This window comes from Mustela nivalis (genome assembly GCF_964662115.1).
Source record: "Mustela nivalis genome assembly, chromosome: 5".
Lineage (NCBI taxonomy): Eukaryota > Metazoa > Chordata > Mammalia > Carnivora > Mustelidae > Mustela > Mustela nivalis.
In genome coordinates, this window is record NC_139024.1 from 115453775 (window position 1) to 115474932 (window position 21158).

A 21158-nucleotide genomic window follows, 5' to 3' on the forward strand; every position below is an offset into this window, starting at 1 on the left:
TATTGTCTCTGGTCCTTTCTGATCTACTACTTTTAGGGTTTCTCTTTGCTTAGAGGATCCCTTTCAATATTTCCTGTAGAGCTGGTTTGGTGTTCGCAAATTCTTTCAGTTTTTGTTTGTCCTGGACGCTTTTTATCTCTCCTTCTATTTTCAATAATAGCCTAGCTGGATATAGTATTCTTGGCTGCATGTTTTTCTCTTTTAGCGCTCTGAATATATCATGCCAGCTCTTTCTGGCCTGCCAGGTCTCTGTGGATAAGTCTGCTGCCAATCTAATATTTTTACCATTGTATGTTACAGACTTCTTTTCCCAGGCTGCTTTCTGGATTTTTCTCTTTGTCACAAAGGCTTGTAAATTTTACTATTAGGTGACAGGGTGTGGGCCTATTCTTATTGATTTTGAGGGGCATTCTCTGAACCTCCTGAATTTTGATGCTTGTTCCCTTTGCCATATTAGGGAAATTCTCCCCAATAATTCTCTCCAGTATTCTCTCCTGTTCCCCTCTCTCTTTCTTCTTCTTCTGGAATCCCAATTATTCTAATGTTGTTTCATCTTATGGTATCACTTATCTCTCAAATTCTCCCCTCATGGTCCAGTAGTTGTTTGTCTCTCTTTTGCTCAGCTTCTTTATTCTCTGTCATTTGGTCTTCTATATCACTAATTCTTTCTTCTGTCTCATTTATCCTAGCAGTAAACACCTCCATTTTTTTTTATTGTACCTCATTAATAGCTTTTTTTTTATTTCATTGGTTAGATTTTAATTCTTTTATTTCTCCAGAAAGGGCTTTTATTTCTCCAGACATAGTTTCTCTAGTATCTTCCATGCCTTTTTCAAGCCCAGCTAGAACCTTGAGAATCATCTTTCTGAAATCTAGATCTAACATATTACCAATGTCCATATTGATTAGGTTCCTAGCCTTTGGTACTGCCTCTTGTTCTTTTGTGTGTGTGTGTGTGGTGAGTTTCTCCACCTTGTCATTTTGTCCAGATAAGAATATATGAAGGAGCAAATAAAATACTAAAAGGGTGGCAAAGACCCCAGGAAAATGTGCTTTAACCAAATCAGAAGAGACCCCAAATCATGGTGGGGAGAAAGGGGATAAAAAGAAGTTCAGAAAAAAAAAATTAAAAAAGAAAACAAATAAAGAAAAAAAAAATATATATATATATATATTAGACTGGTGACTAGAACAGGGTCACCCACTTAATTTGGGGAGTATTTTGGTCTCTTGGGAGAAACTACCTCCCAAAATTTTAAAGAATGAAAAGTATATATAAGGGTAAACACAATGAAGGGATGGAATATGACTATAAAGATGAAAAAAAAATTTTAATTTAAAAAAGGAGTTGATAAGGTAAGTAATTTGGGAGAATAAAGAAAAAATGGAGAGAATTTGCTCAGGCTGGAGACTAGAACAAGCCTGGTGCTAGATTTAGGGTATATTTTGATCTGTTAGAAGTTGTACCCCAAATTTTTTAGAAGAAAAAGCCTATGTGTATACAATAAATAAAGTTAGATAAAATGAAGGATAAAATATGACTATAGTAATGAAGTTTCAAAAAGATTTTTTTAATGAAAGGTATTGTTAAGATAAACTAGTTAAAAAATATTAAAAGAGGAAAGGGTAAAAGTTTTTAAAAATTAGCAGAAGAAAAAAATAAAATTAAAAAAATTAATTAACTTTGCAAGACTAAAGATTCAGGGGGAGAAAGCCATGAATTCCATGCTTTGCTTTCTCCTCCTCTGGAATTCAACTGTTCTCCTTGGTAAGTGAACTTGGTCTTGGCTGAATTTCTTGTTGATCTTCTGGGGGTGGGACCTGTTGTACTGATTCTCAAGTGTCTTTGCCCCAGGCAGAATTGCACCGCCCTTACCAGGAGCCTGGCTAAGTAATCTGCTGGGGTTTGCTTTTGGGAACTTTTGTTCCCTGAACGCTTTCTGTAGTGTTCCGGAGGACGGGCATGAAAATGGCGGCCTCCCAATCTCTGGCTAGGAGGAGCCGAGAGCTCAGGGCTCCACTCCTCAGTGCGCCCTCAGAGGAAAGCGCTCAATCACTCCTGTCTCCCTGGCCTTCTGCTGCGTTCCAAGCTCACCCAGCCTGTGACCAAGCCTCTCTGTCTCTGGCACACAGCTTCACCTAGAGTCTCTGAACCCCGCAGATCCCTGAGCTCTTCCATGTGGGGTCTCCCAGAATCTTATGGGGACCCCACTCACAGAGCAGTGGCCTGTGCCACGGATTATGGTTCAAGATTACCCCGAGTTGAGAGCTCACTCTTCTGCTCTGTCTCTGTAGCTGGCTTCCCTGCTCTAATACCTGTGACACTCAGACACACCCAATGTTTCTATGACCCTTCAGGACTTGGGGCCACATTGTCCCTGCGTGGGCTTCACCCTAGTTTAGCCTCTGGAGCGATGTCCCTCAGTGGAGCAGACTTTTAAAAGTCCTGATTTTGTGCTCCGTTGCTCCGCTGTTTGCTGGGAACCGGCCCGTCCCCCTGCAGTCTATCTTCCTGTGGCTTTGGAATCACTTCTCCACTAGTCCTACCTTTCAGAAAGTGGTCAATTTTCTGTTTCTAGAATTGTTGCTCTTCTTTTCTTCGATCTCCTGTTGGATTGGTAGGTGTTTGGAATGGTTTGATAAGCTATATAACTGATCTCCTGCTACCTGATGTCATCTCAGCCTGCTACTTCTCTGCCATCTTGACTCTGTCCCCACCTCATTCATCTATTCTTATCTGGATAAAATGACAAGGTGGAAAAACTCACCTCAAAAAAAAAAAAAAAAAGAATAAGAAGCAGTATTGATAACTAGGGACCTAATCAATATGGACATTAGTAATATGTCAGAACTAGAGTTCAGAATAACAATTATCAAGATGCTAGCTGAGCTAAAAAAAAAAAAAAAAAAAAAAAAGAATGGAATATACTAGAGAATCCCTTTCTGGAGAAATAAAATCCCTTTCTGGGGAAATAAAAGCTAAACTAAAATCTAACCAAGTTGAGATCAAAAAAGCTATTAATGAGGTTCAATAAAAAATGGAGGCTCTTACTGCTAGGATAAATGAGACAGAAGAGAGAATTAGTGATATAAAAGAGCAAATTATGGAGAATAAAGAAGCTGAGAAAAAGAGAGGTAAACAACTACTGGACCACGAGGGGAGAATTCAAGAGATAAGTAATACCATAAGACAAAACAGTATTAGAATAATTGGGATCCCAGAAGAAGAAAGGAGGGGGCAGAAGGTATATTGGAGCAAATTATAGCAGAGAATTTCCCTAATCTGGTGAAGGGAACAAGCATCAAAATCCAGGAGGCACAGAGAATCCCCCTCAAAATCAATAAAAATAGGTCCACACCCCGTCATCAAATAGTAAACCTTACAACCCTCAGTGACAGAGAAAATCTTGAAAGCAGCTTGGGAAAAGAGGTCTTTTGTCCCAACTGCAGAAATATTAGATTTCTATAATTGTAGAACAATTATAGAAATTGTAGAATTGTAGAAATATTAGATTGACAGCAGACCTATCCACAGATACCTGGCAGGCCAGAAAAGACCAACACAATATATTCAGAGACTATAGCAAGAAAAATATGCAACCAAGAATACTATATTCAGCTAAGCTGTCATTGAACATAAAAGGAGAGATTTTAAAAAAAAGAGAGAGAGAGAAAGGAAGAAAGAAAGAAAGAAAAGAAACTTCCAGGACAAACAAAAACTAAAAGAATTTGCAAACACCAAACCAGCCCTACAGAAAATATTGAAAGAGGTCCTCTAAGCGAATAGAGAGCCTAAAAGTAACAGACCAGAAAAGAACAGAAACAATATACAGTAACAGTCACCTTACAGGCAATACATGGCACTAAATTCATATATTTCAATACTTACCCTGACCATATAAATGTGCCAAATGCCCCAATCTGGTACCCAATGACACAGGGTATCAGAATGAATTTAAAAAAAAAAAAAAAAAAAAAAAAAAGACCCATGTATATGCTGTCTGCAAGAAACTCATTTAAGACCTAAAGGCACCTCCAGATTTAAAGTGAGGGGGGTGGAAGACAATTTACCATGCTAACGGACATCAAAAGAAAGCTGGGGTGACAATCCTTAGATCAATTAGATTTTAAGCCAAAGACTATAATAAGAGGTGAGGAAGGACACTATATCATACTTAAAGGGTCACTCCAACAAAATCTAACAATTTTAAATATCTATGCCCCTAACATGGGAGCAGCAAACTATATAAACCAATTAATAATTGGTTAATAAATTATAATTTAATAATTATATAACCAATTAATAACCAATTAATAAATTCAAAGAAGCACATTGACAATAACAATGATAGTAGGAAACTTTTTTTTTTATTCCTTTGACAGAGACAGATCAGAAGTAGGCAGAGAGGAAGGCAGAGAGAGGAGGAAGCAGGCTCCCTGCCAAGCAGAGAGCCCGATACGGGACTCAATCCCAGGACCCTGAGATCATGAGATAGTAGGGAACTTTAATACTCCCCTCACTGAAATGGACAGATCATCTAAGCAGAAGATCAACAAGAAAATAAAGGCTTTAAATGACACACTGGGCCAGATGGACATCACAGATATATTCAGAACATTCCATCCCAAAACAACAGAATATATTTTCTTCTCTAGTGCATATGGAACATTCTCCAGAATAGATCACATCCTGGGTCACAAATCAGGTCTCAACCAGTACCAAAAGATTGGGATTATTCTCTGCATATTTTCAGAACACAATGCTTTGAAACTAGAACTCAAACATAAGAGGAAAGTTGGAAAGAACTCAAATACATGGAGACTAAACAGCATCTTACTAAAGAATGAATGGGTCAACCGGGAAATTAAAGGAGAATTTAAAAACTTCATGGAAACAAATGAAAATGAAAACACAACTGTTCAAAATCTTCGGGACACAGCAAAGGCAGTCCTGAGAGGAAAGTATATAGCAATACAAGACTTTCTCAAGAAACAAGAAAGGTCTCAAATACACAATCTAACCCTGCACCTAAAGGAGCTGGAGAAAGAACAGTAAAGAAAGCCTAAACCCAGGAGAAGAGAAATCATAAAGATCAGAGCAGAAATCAATGAAAATAGAAACCAAAAGAACAACAGAACAAATCAACAAAACTAGGAGTAGGTTCTTTCAAAGAATGAATAAGATTGATAAACTCCTGGCCAGGCTTAACAAAAAGAAAAGAGAATGAAAGAGGAGAGATCACAACCAACACCAAAGAAATACAAACTATTATAAGAACATATTATGAACAACTATATGCCAGCAAATTTGACAATCTGGAAGAAATGGATGCATTCCTAGAGACATATAAACTGCCAAAACTGAAACAGGAAGAAATTTATCATTGTTTGTAAATAGTATAATTAGTCAACTGGAAAACCAAAGGGTAACAATTCAAAAACTAAGTAATAAGAGACTTTAGTGAGGTGACTGGATACTCAAGAATCAGTAGATTAATGAAAGAAGACTTTTATTTACAATTGTAACCAAAAAGATAACAATTCTTTTTAAAAAAGATTTTATTTCTTTATCTGAGAGAAAGAGACAGAAAGAGAGAGAGTATGAGTGGGAAGGAGAGGGAGAATCAGGGAGTCTGACATGGGGCTCAATCCCAGGACCCTGAGATCATGGCCGGAACTGAAGGCAAATGCTTAACTGACTGAACCACCCAGGCACCCCTAAAAAGATAAAATTTCTAAAAACAAGTTTAACAAGAAATGTGCAGTTTACTCGGTGACACAAAAGATTGGAACAAATGGAAAGGATGCCTATCATGTCTTTTGGATTTGATTTTTTTTCAAAAATAATAATACATGATATTTTGGTGAGGATTCAAAGTTAAAGGCACTTGGCAAAGCATAGTGAGGTGTGATTTGATATCCACTTTCCTACCTTTGGATTAGCAGTGTGTGTCAGTCGGTGAACTATACATTTTGTGGAACAAAGGGGAGAGTAAGAATATATAATAGTAATGGGGAGGGTTACATTGGGAAATCTTCACAATAAAATGGTAGGTAAAGGGACGCCTGGGTGGCTCAGTGGCTTAAAGCCTCTGCCTTCAGCTCAGGTCACGATCCCAGGGTCCTGGGATCAAGCCCCGCGTCAGGCGCTCTGCTCCATGGGGAGCCTACTTCCTTCTCTCTCTGCCAGCCTCTCTGCCTACTTGTGATCTCTGTCTGTCAAATAAATAAATAAAATCTTTTAAAAAATAAATAAAATAAAATGGTAGGTAAGGAGTGAATCCCCCCCCAAAGAAACCCCTACTACAACTAATACATCAATTTGAAAAATCTCTGTCGATTCGAGAGATGACCTTTTATTGATATTGTAATTGCTTAATAGCATTTGACATTTAAAACCACTCATTGTACTCTCCAACACTTGTTAAGAGTTGAGACACCACGAGATCTGAGGGTTTCCGCCTCAGCTTTCAGTCACACTCAGAGGGCCCAATATGCTCATGCAGGTCGAAGATTACTAGCTTTAGGACAAATACAGAGCAGAGAAGATGGCACCATGCACAGCCATGCCTTCACAGACACTTGTGACAGCAGAGGGAGATCCCAGTGGCTCTAGGTGCTGCATGGCCTGTGTTTGAGTCGTGAGGAATGGCACAAATTGTAGGCATATGGGTCACATTAGATCAGGGAAGCCCTGGTGTCTAGGCTCCTTCAGCGGATACAGCCTTCTGGTCACCTGGGACCTGGAGGGAGTGTCTGCAGTTCCCATTCCTTAGGGCAGTGCTGCAGCTGCCTTCAATTACCAGTGAAATACGAACCAACAACCAGAGATTGTGTGTCCCTGGGGTGTCCTTGGATGAGCAGTCAGTACATAGCAAGTCCAGCAAGACTGTCATTTCTCTCTACTGGGTATTCACTTTGCTTGCAAATATGTAAAGTTCCACTCAAGGTCAAACTCGCCCCTCGGCTGGAGGAAAAGATTCACAGTCCAGTGGCGCACCCTTTCCTTCCAGAAAATTCTCAACAGATTCTGAGTTCTTTCCCCTTTGGACTCTCAGGTGTCTTGAGTGGCACAATATATACCGCCAATGCTTCTTAAGAATTAAGCAAATGGTTGAGGGAAATGCCAGTCCATAACAGAGATGAGACATATTGACCAGACACCTGAGCAACCAATCATGAAGTGAAATGAAAACAAGGAACAAAATGAAACAAAAATTAAGGTGTGATTATGTGGCTGATGGCCAGTTGTGAGACCTGGTTTCTCCCGTCCTTCCCACATGGGGCTGTGAGTGGTTTGCATTTAACTTTTACTCACGTTGATAATTCCCTTGGTTAATACTGAAGATTTGGGTTCCTTGTTATCCTCATTACTCTTTTCAGGGCTAACATCAAACATATTTAGACCCTTTTTCTCTTAGAAGGTTTAGAATAGGCACCTTCTCCACCTGGAGTAGCCCTCCTTCTAAGCAGTAACCATCTCACTACCTACCCAGGTGTTCTCCTGAGGTACGTTTTTGTCCTATGTGTTTTTCTTATTAGCATACCTCCTCCGAATTTGATGTTTATAGCCTAGGCCTACAGCATGAACTCTGGTTTGGATTAAATTGTTTTCCAAAATGATTATATTGACATCCTAATCCCTGATACCTGTGACTGTGACCTTAGGTGGAAAATGGTCTTTGCAGATGTAATTAGTAAGATGAGGTTATACTGGAATGCATGGGTCACATTAGATCTGGGAAGCCCTGATGTCTAGGGTCCCTCAGCCTATGTAGCCTTCTGGTCACCTGGTAGGTCCTAAATCTGATGACTGATTTCCTTACAAGGAGGGGTTTTGGAGACACACCGAGGGAAGATGGTCATGTGAGGACCATCACTAGCAGAAACCAGTGATGTGGCTATAAACCAAGGAATGACATGGATGGCCAGCAACCACTAGAAGCTAGGAAGAGGCCGGGAAGAATTATTCTTCCCCCAGAGTCTTCAGAGGGAGCATGACCCTGCTAACATCTTGATTGCAAATTTCTGGCCTCCAGAACTGTGAGAAAGCAAATTTCGATTGTTTAAACTCACCCAGTTTGTGGAAATTTGTCACAACAGCCTTGGGAAACTAACACAAACCCTTTGTCTCAGTTTACTTAAATGAAACATATAAGGCAGACATCCTGGGAATGGCTGCATGGGTTATCTAGGTAAAAAACATGCTTAATCAGAACTGGCAGTCATTTATAAAATCACTTGCCTGATAAGCCCCTCAAACACATGTCTTCTTTATACTGTTTCTGAATAAAATAAAGGTATGATTTTTAGAAACCTGAGGGACTCAAATCATTCAGTCACAAAAGTAAAAGGCAAATAAGAAGAAATGAGGGCTACCTGGGTGGTTTGGTCAGTTAAGCATCTGCCTTTAGCTCAGGTCATGATCCCAGGGTCCTGGATTCAAGCCCCATGTCGGGCTCCTGGTTTAGGAGGGAGCCCGCTTCTCCCTCTCCTTCTGCCTCCCCCCCACCCACCACCACACACACACACCTCATGCTTGCTCTCAATCTCTCTCTAGTGCTTTCTCTCAAATAAATTAATACAATCTTTAAAAATAAATAAAATATTTTTAAAAATAACAAGAAACAATTTTATTTTTCTTTTCTAAGAGATATTGCCAATGTAAATTCTATATCTGAAAGATTTTCTTATAGTTTTCTTGCTAAAGCTGCAATGAAAATCAATAAAGAAGGCTGTTAATTAACAAGTGAGCACTGCATATAAATTTAGATCAAACAGGCTGGAATTACAAAGTTTGGGAAGTGTTTGCTCTTTTATCTCCTGAGGTTGGTTCTGGAAACGAGCAAATGCTACCTTCTTATCATTTGCTTGCCTTTTTTTTTTTTTTTTTTTTTACCTTGATGGCAAAGTTTTGAGGACTAAAGAGTGAAGTGTTTGCTGTCCAAAAGTGGAAGGACACAGATTTGAGACCAGAGACACTGGAAAACTGAAAAAATAGTGAGCCTTTATTGACTTCGGAAAGAAAACAGGTACCTGAAAATGAGGGATTCATCAATGGGACTGCTAAAACGGGACCAACTAGAAAGAAGGGCTCACTGACTTCTGAGTCAAAGACAGAAGAGGATTATACTGTGAAGAATGAAAACGCAGAAATTCAGATCAGGTAAGTATATAATATGAGAGAAAATCTAAGTGGTTTGATGATGAGGTGAGTTTGTTTTTTGTTTTTGTTTTTAAGATTTTATTTATTTATTTGAGAGAGAGAGAGAGAGAGAAAGAGAGTGAGCAGGATGGAGAGGGAGAGAGAATATGAAGCAGACTCCACACTGAACGCAGAGTCCAATGCAGGGCTCGATCCCACAACCATGAGATCATGACCAGAGCTGAAACCAAGAGTCAGATGCTCAACCCACTGAGCCCTAGCAATGAGTTTTTAATAGAGCAATACAACACTGTCAGCATGATCCATGAAAGAAAGAATAAGTAAGTTGGGCTTCATTAAAATTAAAAACTTGTGCTCTGCAAGAGATACTATTAGGAGAATGAAAGAGCAAATCACAGAATAGGAGAAAATGTTTGCAAAACATATATTGGACAAAGGACCTGCCTCTATAATATACAAAGAGCTCTTAAAACTCATAGAATAAGAAAAAAAACCAATTTTTTAAATGGACAAAAATCTGGGGGCGCCTGGGTGGCTCAGAAGTTAAGCATCTGTGTTCAGCTCAGGTCATGATCCCAGGGTCCTGAGATCAAGCCCCACATTGGGCTCCCTGCTCAGCGGGAAGCCTGCCTCTCCTTCTCCCACTCCCCAACCCCACTTGTATTCCCTCTCTTGCTGTCTCTCTCTCAGATAAATAAATAAAATCTAAATAAATAAGTAAATAAATAAATGGACAAAAATCTGACCAGACACCTCACCAAAAAACAATATCCAATGGACATAAGCATATGAAAAGACAATCAACATAATGAGTCATTAGAGAATTGCAAGTTAAAACAATGAGATACCACTACACAATTATTGGATTGGGAAAAATCCAAAATACTGACAACTTCAAGTGCTGGTGAGGATGTGGAGCAACAGGACCTCCCATTCATTGCTGGTGGGAATGCAAAACAATGCAACCACTTTGGAAAACAGTTTAGTGACTTCTTTTGAGCTTACCGTACAATCCAACAATTGTGCTTCTAAGTATTTCCAGATCTGAGTTAAAAACTTATGCCCACACAAAAACTCACACAGATTTACAGCAGCTTGATTCATAATTGCCCCAAGCAGGAAGTAACTGAGTTGTCCCTCAGTAGGTAAACAGATAAATACACTGTGTCGCATCCAGACAAAGGATTGTATTCAGTGTCAAAAAGAAATGAACTATCCAGCCACAAGAAGACATGGAGGAAGTTTAAATACATATTGCTACATGAAAAAACTAGGCTACCTACTATATGAGTCGAAGTATATGATATTCTGGAAAAGGTGAGACCATAGAAAGAGGAAAAAGATCAGTGGTTGCCAGGGGTGCAGCAGGGGGGAGGAGGGATGAGTAGAGGAGCACAGAGGGCAGTGTGACTCTTCTGTGTGATACTGCAGTGGGGGATACGTGGCATTAGGCATTTATCAAAATACGTGAAACTGAACAATGTAAAGAGTGAACCCTAATGTAAACTATGGACTTTGGTTAATAAGAGTATATTCAATATTGGCTCATTGAAGGTAACAAATGTACTACAAGATGTTAATAATAGGGGAGGGGCGCCTGAATGGCTTACTCAGTTGAGCAACCAACTCTTGATTTCGGTGTCAGTCGTGATCTCAGGGTTGTGAGATTGAGCCTCATGTAGAACGCTGTGATCAGCAGGGAGTCTGCTGGTGACTCTCTCTCTCCATCTCCCTCTGCCCCTCCCCCCACTCACACATTCTAAATCAATCAATAAATGAATAAATGAAATCTTTAAAAACATATTGATAGGGGAAAATTTGTAGGGAGGGAGAGAGTATATGGAAGCCACTGTACTTTCAGCTCAACCATTCTGTATACCTAAAACTGCTCTAAAATACAAAGTCTATTTTAGAGAATCATTAGCAGCCATTTCATGTCCTTTGACACAATGCAATTGAATTAGAAAGTTATGACAAAAGGACACATTTTAAATCTCAGAGGTTGAGAATGTAAAAACTTAGTATAATTAATCTACTGGTCCAAAAAGAGATCATAGTGAAGATTTGAAATAAATGTCTAATACTAAATAATAATTAAGATATTACATATTGGGCACCTGGGTGTCTCAGTTGGTTAAGCATCTGACTTCAGCTCAGGTCATGATCCCAGGGTTGTGGGATGGAGCCCCACACCCAGCTCTCTGCTCCGTGGAGAGCCTACTTCTCCCCTTTCCCCCTTCTCTCGCTTTCTTCCCCTCCACTCACATTCTATCTCTGGCTCTCTCTATCAAATAAATAAATCTTTTTTTAAAAAACTAGAATTAAAAAAAAAGATATCACATATCAAATCTTCTGAGAGGCAGCTGAGAAGTAAATTCATGGCCTTAAATGTATATTTTAGGAAAGGAAAAGAAATTGAAAATTAATGAGCTGACCATCCAATTTAAGAAGTTAGAAAAAAGAACAGTAAAATAAACCTAAAAGAAAAATGAAAACCAAGAGAAGAAATTAATTTAAAAAAGCAAAAAAACCAAAATAACTATACAGTAGATCAACAAAACCAAAAGTTGATTTTACAAAAAAAAAAAAGAAAAGAAAAAAAGACTAATAAAGTAAAAGAGCTCTGGTAAAATCGAGAAAGAGAGACAGACAGAGAATGCCCAGAGCACTATTAAGAAAGAAAAGAGAGACATAACACAAATTCTAAAATCCTTAGAGAATACTATGACAATCTTTATACTGATACATTGAAACCTTAGATTATATATAACATATATAACTTGTAAAATACATAGTATAATTTCCTACAGAATTGCAATTTACCAAAACTAATTGACAAACACTATCCATTTGTTGTCTCTTCAAACAACCATATTTACACACACAAACACACACACAGAACTCCAATTTAATTAAGTAGCAGGTGAAGATTCCTTGATCGCAGGAAAGATCAGTCCCAAGGCTGGCTGTTGACCCAAATGAAAAGACAAATTCTCCCAGCTTGTCCCTGTTTGGATCCACACGGTGCCTAGAGGTGCTGTAGTCAACTTAGGAACATGAAGTGACAAGCCAGCCACTGTGTCCTTGAGTATCTACTCCAGCCTTGAAATATACCTCCTCTTCACTATGGGTCTGTGAGTCAGGAGGATGAGAAGACTTGTTACTTAGGCCACTATGACATTTTTGGTCACTTCCTGCCAAAAGTATCCTAATACTCTGACACAACAGGAAACAGAAAATTTGAATAGACCTACAACCGAGAAAATCAAATCAGTTATTAAATAGCTACACACACACCCAGTAGTCACAGATGGGTTAATAAATCATTTCTTTCAAGCATTTAAAGAATATAACATTTTATTCTAATACAAATATAGAAACTCTTCCAGAGAAGAGAGAGAGAAAGCAGGCCCGAGAGAGAGAACTCCCAAAGTCATTTTATAGATTAAAATAAACTTACTATTAATCCAATAAAGCTAGTGGGAGAGAGGATAATGGCACACCAGACTCACTGATAAGCATAGTATCTGTGCGTGTGTGTGTGTGTGTGTGTGTGTTATGACCAAGAAAGATTTACCAAGGGAATCTAACCTTGGAAAATCTGTTAATACGGATAGCATATTAACAAACTTGAAGGGAATAAAAACGCATGAAACCTTTCACAAAAAAAGCAAAAATCAATACAGTTTAACACTCTTATGTAATTTTCTTCAAAAACTGGTAAATTAGGAAAAGCTAACTCCCTTAACCTGATAAAGTGTATGTACCAAAAATCGGTAAACATTCATACTTAATCACAACATTAAGTGTTTTTGAAGCACTTCCTTGAAAACAAAGCAAAGTTACACACTATCTCCACTTCCACGTGGCATAGTATTAGGCTGTTGGAACTGAAGTGCAGGGAGAGGAAACAAGGGGAAGTAACAGTCCTAGTAGGATAAGTGAGAGAACAGCAGTCTGAGTTTTGCTTTGTCTTCTCAATTGCCAGGACTTTTGCCAATCACAAGATGACTGGAGGCCATGGCTCAGTTGGTATATATATATATATATTTTTTTTAATTCAAGTTCATTCCTTCTTTCATCTTCAATACTCTTTTAAGTCTATCTGGTAAATTTTTCACTTTAGGTATTATGCTTTTTAATTCTAGAATTGCCATATGATTCCTTTCTAGTTTCTCATTCTCTGTTGAATTTGCCCATCTGTTCATTCACTACAGTTGTGTTTTTTTAACCCACTTCGAAGTCTTCACCTACTAATTAAATAATCTGAGTTATTCCAGAACTGATTTCTATGAACTGCCCTTCTTCTGGCTATGGATCACATTTGCCTGCCTGTTTGCAAGTTTAGTGGATTTTTAAAAAAAATTTTAATACTGGAAAAAAAATTTTTAATACTGGGCTTTGTAGATGAGATATTGTAGAAAATAGAGATTCTGGTATCTTCCTCTAAAGAGTGTTTATTTTTAGTAGGCACTTAACTTGGCAGGCATAAAATTCCAAATGCTGTGTTCTCTGAGACGGACAGCACCGAAACTTCTGCCTTGTTCTTTCAGCCTCCAGTTGTTTTTTTCCCTAATTGTTTCCTGCTGGGTTTCTTAGCAGGATCCCTGCACAGGTCAAAGTCAGAAATCAGCCAAGGGTTTAGTCAAAATTTATATAAACCTTGAAAAAGCCTCTCTCAAGGGCACCTGGCTAGCTCAGTCTGTACAGCACGTGACTCTTGATCTTGGGGTCATGAGTTCAAGCCCCACGTTGAACCTCCAGCTTCCTTAAATAGATAAATAAGCAAATAAATAAATAGCAAGTTTCTGTGAACCCTCCCTTTCTTGGATTTCTCTTCTTTCCCATTCTCTAACTTGTCAAACCAGTAAGACCAGCAGATTTATACTTGAATACTGGCCATCACGTGCTACATATTCTGCATAGTGCCTTCAGGCAAAAATTTTTATAATCACAAATCTTACCCACTGCCCCTCCCTTCTGCCAATGGTTGACTCTCCTCCATTTGCTGCCTGTTTTTGTTCTCTCTAGTTTCTTCAAATTGTGTGTGTGTGTTAAGATTTTATTTATTTATTTGACAGAGAGAGAGAGCACCCATGAGTAGGGGTGGGGGTGGGGACAAAGGGAGAAGGAGAAGCAGACTCCCCACTGAGCAGGGTGCCAGATATGGGGCTCAACCCCAGGACCCTGGGACCACTACCTAAGCCAAAGGCAACCACTTAACTGACTGAGCCACCCAGGTGCCCCAAATTGTGAGTTTGTAAAAATTTTGTGCAGAGTCCATAATTTTTAAATACAATACAGGCTACTCAATCACTACTAGAGAAAAGAAAACCTCCAATTTTTGTTTTAAAACACTCAAGTGAAGATGTTGATTTGTCTGAAATTCAAAGGAAAGACCAAAGCCAGCAATAGCCCTATGATATTCATTGACATAGTGTGCTGGTTAAAGCCATGAGAAGAGACCAACTAACAGGTGAACATAAACAGGAAAGGATCTAAGAAGGGGCACCTGGGTGGCTCAGTCAGTTATGTATCTGCCGTCAGCTCAGTTCATGATCCCAGGGCCCCCGGGCTCTCTGTTCAGCGAGGAGCCGGCTTCTCCCTTTCCCTCTGCCTGCTGCTCCCGCTGCATGTGCTCTCTCATTCTCTCTCTCTGTCAAATAAATAAATAATAATAATAAAATCTTTTAAGAAAGAAAGAAAGATCCAAGAATAGAAAGAGAGAGGTTTTTATTAAGTTAATGTAATCCTCTTGAAATGAATAGTAATTACAGATACCACTTACTGAACCCGCTGTGGGGGCAGTCCACCCATCTCACTGAATTTATCCAGCAGGAACGCAAGATGGACACCTGAGGCCCACAGCAAGTGGCTTGCCCATGGTCACAAGGAAAGTGAATGAAAAGAGGAACTTTAGGAAGAGATGGGAAGAGAGGAACTACTGAAGGAGACTACTGAGAAGGAACACGCTTTACAGGTAGAGGAGACCTTAGGGAGATTTTTCAACTCTCAGATACTCAGTTTCCATGTCTGTAAAACAGGAATAATAATTACCTTGTCATTAGTGTCAAGATTAGAAATAATGTATTTATGGTACCAAAAACAGTGCACCTAGAAAACTTGCAGTAGAAGGAAAGTTATGATGCCTATGAATGTTATTGATTGTATTGAGCCCTATTTTGTCACCCAAATAGAATGCAGGTTCCCCCCAAAATCCTTACTAGGCGTGGGTGGACATAGGGCTGGAAAAGATGAAGAGGAGCCTTGAGGGCAAAGATGGATGAGAGAGGAAGGGCCTTCAGGATGTCCATCCAAGGTGGATTTTGTGGGTGACCGGTATCCAAATGGAAGAAGTGAAAAATGTTTCTCACACCCCCATGCACTTGTTTCTGCAGCTGATGAGGGGGCTGTCCTGGCTGTGGGCAGTATTCCCAGATCCTTTCAAAGATCTGGGCTCCATCCCCATGAAAAGAAGAAAACCTACAAACAAGTCAAAGGTAAAGCTTTTATTGTTTATGATTAATTATTTTTATTTTATTACTTTATTTATTATGTGAAGTATAAAAATAAACCAATGAGACCATGCTAATGTAGATAAATGGCTGAAGATGTCTCGCATACAGAACTCCAAATCATTTTGTTAGATACCGTCTCCTCAAGGAAGTGGAGCATAACTTCCCCTCCTTAACTGTGGGCTGTATTTAGTGACTTGCTTCCAAAAAGAATAGGAAAAGGGGGTAAATGTCATGTTACAGTGGAGAAATCTGGCAAACACAACCACAGCTAGGCAATCAAGTTTGACTTCAACAGTGATAAATCATGCTGGTAGTATATATGTTGATTTCATGTAGTAAGAACAGCATTTTAGCCCTGTGGCCTTCATCCCCAAGACACATTAGCCCATTAGAAGAACATCAGGCAAACCCCAATTGAGAGACATTTACAAACCCCCAGTATTCTTCCAAGTCACTGAAAACAAGAAAAGTTTGAGAAACTGCTGCAGCCAAGAGGAGCCTCAGGAGATGCATGGACATCCTGGCTTGGGCTCCAGAACAGCAAAGAACATTAGGTAAAAACTAAGGAAACCTGAATAAAGTACAGACTTCTGTTAAGAATAATATACCAGTATTAGGGGTGCCTGGCTGGCTCAACTGGAACAGCACGTGACACTTGATCATGGGGTTGTAAGTTCAAGCCCCATGTTGGGTGTAGAGCTTACTTAAAAAGTAAAAATTCTTAAAAAAAAAAAAAAAAAAGAATAAGATATCAATATTGGTTGATGAGATGTAACAAAGGTACCATACTAATGTAAGATAATAGGAAAAGTGGGTTCCAGGTATATGGGGATTCTCTGTATTCTCTGTGCAGCTTTTTTGGAAATCTGAAACTATTCTGTTATTAAAAGTTTATTTTATAATTATGTATATACATATTTGTATAGGTAAAATACATGTATAGACAGATACAACACAGACAGACACAGACACAGACATAGACACATACACACACACACACACACACGCACACACACATATATATATATATATATATATATATATATATATATATATTTTTTTTTTTTTTCCCCTCCCCAGCTACAGCTTGATACTGGACACAGAGAATGTTTTTTGGAATCCTTTTATTCCTGAATCTGAAGGAGGTGGCTGAAGTCATAGTTTCACTGTCAAAAAGCACAGGAAACAGTGGGGAACAAGCAAGGACAAAGGCACATGGATTACCTGGACAAGCAGAGGAGGGAATTAGTGGGAACAAAGGAAAGGTGTCAGAGAGAGGCAGAGAGATCCATAATTCATGTCACCTACTTTTTTTTTAATTTTTAATTTTTTATTTTCAGCATAACAGTATTATTTTTGTACCACACCCAGTACTCCATGCAATCCGTGCCCTCTCTAATACCCACCACCTGGTTCCCCCAACCTCCCACCCCCCCCCCCGCCACTTCAAACCCCTCAGATTGTTTTTCAGATCCACAGTCTCTCATGGCTCACCTCCCCTTCCAATTTCCCCCAACTCCCTTCTCCTCTCTAACTCCCCATGTCCTCCATGCTATTTGTTATGCTCCACAAATAAGTGAAACCATATGATAATTGACTCTCTCTGCTTGACTTATTTCACTCAGCATAATCTCCTCCAGTCCCATCCATATTGCTACAAAAGTTGGGTATTCGTCCTTTCTGATGGAGGCATAATACTCCATAGTGTATAAGGACTACATCTTCCTTATCCATTCGTCCGTTGAAGGGCATCAAACTGTGGTTCTTTCCACAGTTTGGCAACTGTGGCCATTGCTGCTATAAACATTGGGGTACAGATGACCCTTCTTTTTACTACATCTGTATCTTTGGGGTAAATACCCAGTAGTGAGATTTTATTTATTTAATTGACAGAGAGAGAGACACAAAGCAAGAGAAGGAACACAAGCAGGGGGAATGAGAGAGAGAGAGGCTTTCCACTGAGAAAGGAGCCGATGCGGGACTCGATCCCAGGACCCTAGGATCATGACCTGAACTGAAGGCAGCTGCTTAACCAACTGGACCACCCAGGTGCCCCCATCCCATGTACTTTTTAAAAACTCATACCGGGTCCCTGGGTGGCTCAGTGGGTTAAGCCTCTGCCTTCACTCAGGTCATGATCTCAGGGTCCTGGGATCAAGCCCCGCGTCGGGCTCTCTGCTCAGCAGGGAGCCTGCTTCCCCCTTCTCTCTATGCCTGTCTCTCTGCCTATCTGTGATCTCTGTCTGTCAAATAAATAAATAAAATATTAAAAAAAAAAAAAACTCATACCTAGCCTGAACATATTAGAAGAAGTAGTGAATAGTGGGCAGCACTCACTTTAAAAATGCTGGAAGGAAGGGAGGGAGAGGATAAAAGTCGAGAAAAAGGAGAGAGGGAGAAAGAGCGAGAGAGAGAAAGAATTTCCTTTTTAAAAATAACTCTCACTTAAAACAACTTTCTGGAATGTTAGCAGTATTTCACAACGCAGACCTCTCAGTTTGGCAGCTTGATTGATTTCCTGATTTCCAGGAAAACTGAGCTGTCATCTGGTTCCTACTGGGCTGTGTAGCCTCATGAATATGCAGTTCTTACCAAATGTGAAATGGTTGCTGAAGAAGAGAAATTTAATGCTTTCTGACGTATTGCTCCAAGCCCTCCACTGTCTTCAAAGATGAAGAAAACTGGGAAAACTTTCCTCCTTTCCACAGAAAGAAGAGGGTGAAGGATTTCTCAAGATCCATTTCTTGGGGAATGTTTACATGCACTGAAGGTTCTGGATCCTTCCATTGGGTGAGGAGTCAAATGGGCACAGTGCAGCTCCATGGTTTTGTAAGATACCTACGCAACCTACCTACCGACATATTTACTGCAGCTTCTGGTTCCTTGTATCCCCAAGAGTACTGCCATCATCATCCCACAATTTTGAGGACCTCCTGGTACAACCATGACCATAGTGGAAAAGACTAACATTTATGGTGCTCCCTGTATGCACTTACCCAACTTGGCCAGGCTATGTGCTCAGTTGTTTGTTTAAACACTAGTCTAGATGATGCTATGAAGAATTTATATTTTTTTAAATTAAATTTTTATTTATTTGTTTTTTTAAGTAGTCTCTACCCACTGTGGAGCTCAAACTCACAGCCCCGAGATCAAGAGTCCCATGCTCTCTCCTAACTGAGCCATCCAGGTGCCCCTGCTTCGAAGACTTTTTTTTTTTTTTAAGATTTTATTTATTTATTTGAGAGAGACAAGAAAAAGAGAGGGAGAATATAGAGGGAGAGGGAGAAGGAGAAGAAGATTCCCAGCTGAGCAGGGAGTCTGATGTGGGGCTCAATCCCAGGACCCTGAGATCATACCTGAGCTGAAGGCAGAGGCTTAACCAACAAAGTCACCCAGGTGCCCCCAAAGAATTTTTAGATGTGATTAACAGTTACAATCTGTCGTCTTTAAGTAAAGCAGATTAGCCTCCCTGGTGTGGGTGAGCCTCATCCAATCAGTTGACGGTCTTCAGAGCAAAGACTGAAGTTTCCCAGAGAAAAAGGAATTCTGCCTCAAGACTGATCTAGAAATCCTGCCTGGATTTCCAGCTTGCCAGCCTGCCCTACAGATTTCAAACTTGCCAACACCACCTCCTCCCCATCAAGTGAGCCATTTCCTGAAATGCTGTTCTCTTTCTTTTAACCCTGGGGTTTTTTGTATGCAAAGCCCCTCTTTTCACCTCCACAGCCAGGAACCACTGGGACCTAGACCCTTGAGGACCTACTGAGGGAGGATTTAATGTGAAGGAGAGTCTGTGAGCCCAGAAAAGTGCTACTTAGGAGGAAGGGAAGATGTCAGGAAGGTGGGGTCAGCAAGGAAGAAGGAGGATGTGGTAGAAAAAAATACTAAAAATAATAGTTAATGTTCAGTGATGGGTCACCACTGTTCCAAATGCTTTCCTTATATTAACTTCATTTAACAGGTGAGGAAACTGAGGCCCAAGGTTACATGGCTGGTTCGTGGCAGAACAGCAGGCAGTGTGCCTCCAGAACCCAAGGCTTAACTCGTGTCACATGCAGGGAAAGGGCAGCATTAGAAACAGGTCCTGCTCTTCTTCTGAGGATAAAAAGGAGAGGCTGGATGAAGCTGGAGCTTCTATTCTATTGGGCTGGAGGAAATTTCTATTGCAGCCTTCAATGGGCTCTTCCTTAGAACTACACAAAACTTCTGGGATCTTATGGATCCCACAACACAAAGAAAATGCCTCTGATAACCTGTACCTAAAACCACAGAGATGCTGCATTGGTTAAAAACATGTGACTTACACATAGGAGAATCTGAGTGATGGTGCCTTCAGCTATTTTACATAAGAAGAATCCTGGAGGTGGGCAGTCCCTGGAGGGGTTTCACAGCTTTCTGATGTCTCCAAGAAATCGAGGTCTTGTTATCCCTATATTTTATCATCCTCAATGAATGGACTTGTTATCCTTGGGCTTGTTTCCTCATTGTCACAGAATGGCTGCCAGAGCTCCAGAGCTCACAAAACTATCTTTTTGGCAGAGAGCAGGAACAGACTACCTGGATCTCCTTCCCAGGATTTCCCTAGGTCCTCTTAGTCAGAACTGGGTCCTAAACCAGTAAGTAGCAAAGAGAACATCAGCTAACTTGGCATAGAACAATCATGGGTCACCATCTGGGGCTGGAGGAGAGGCCCACTTTCCTGTGCAAGTTGCAACCTGAACAAAATATGGGTTCTTTAAGGAAGAAAGGTGTGCAGCTGAAGGGTAGAAAACTAACTGTGTCTGTCACAGAAGCCATCTGTCCCAGTCCACCAGGCTCTTTCAGGTCTGTGGTTCTCATGCCACATGATATACTTGGAACACGGGAATTTCCAGCAAGATTAGGAGCCCTGTGTCTGGGGTCAAGGCTCCCTGAGTGCATTCAGCAGCCTCCTCTTGATTTTAGTCAGGGTGCTGACAGGGAGCTGGTCACAGTCTCAAAAGACTATGGGGACTAACAGGCCTTTGCCTCTTTCTGTCCAGGAGAAGCCATACCACTTCTCAGATGTACTTCCCTCCCAACATTTTCTTTTCCCAGAATCATAGCAAAATATTCCCAAAGATGAGACCTTTGGGCAAAAAAAGATAAAAACAAATTTTTGTTTCTGGTAGCTGCTTCTCTTGGCCAGTTAACACAAACCTGTCCCTAGGCCTAGCTCTCTTTATGCCTGTGGTGGCTGGGGGGACAGAGCCGGCCCTGCAGATCTCAAAACATCCTCATGCCGTGGTTGGAGCTGGTAGGAGTTGTGGTGGTAAGTAGGAGGCCTGGGCCCAATCTCTACTCTGGGTCCCAATGTCTTTGTCAATAAAATAGTTTAGAGGAAATGCTGGGGAGTGGGAATGGGAGAAGTACAAGCAGTTCACAAACAAAATAGGCCTCAGCCAAATCCTTAGCAAAGGCCCCAGTCAGACCCATTCCTACCTGGACAGTGACGG

The 21158-nt window shown here is 40.2% G+C and overlaps 1 long non-coding RNA gene across 1 annotated transcript in view; it reads left to right on the plus strand.

The window, feature by feature from the left end:
• The window catches only part of LOC309864609, a 39774-nt gene extending 21044 nt beyond the window's left edge, over nt 1-18730 (plus strand). The window contains exons 2-4 of the long non-coding RNA XR_014311648.1: nt 15002-15146; nt 15565-15666; nt 18393-18730. This is a non-coding gene — a long non-coding RNA (uncharacterized lncRNA). The remainder of the gene's footprint in view (nt 1-15001; nt 15147-15564; nt 15667-18392) is intronic.
• Nucleotides 18731-21158: the final 2428 nt, after the last annotated feature.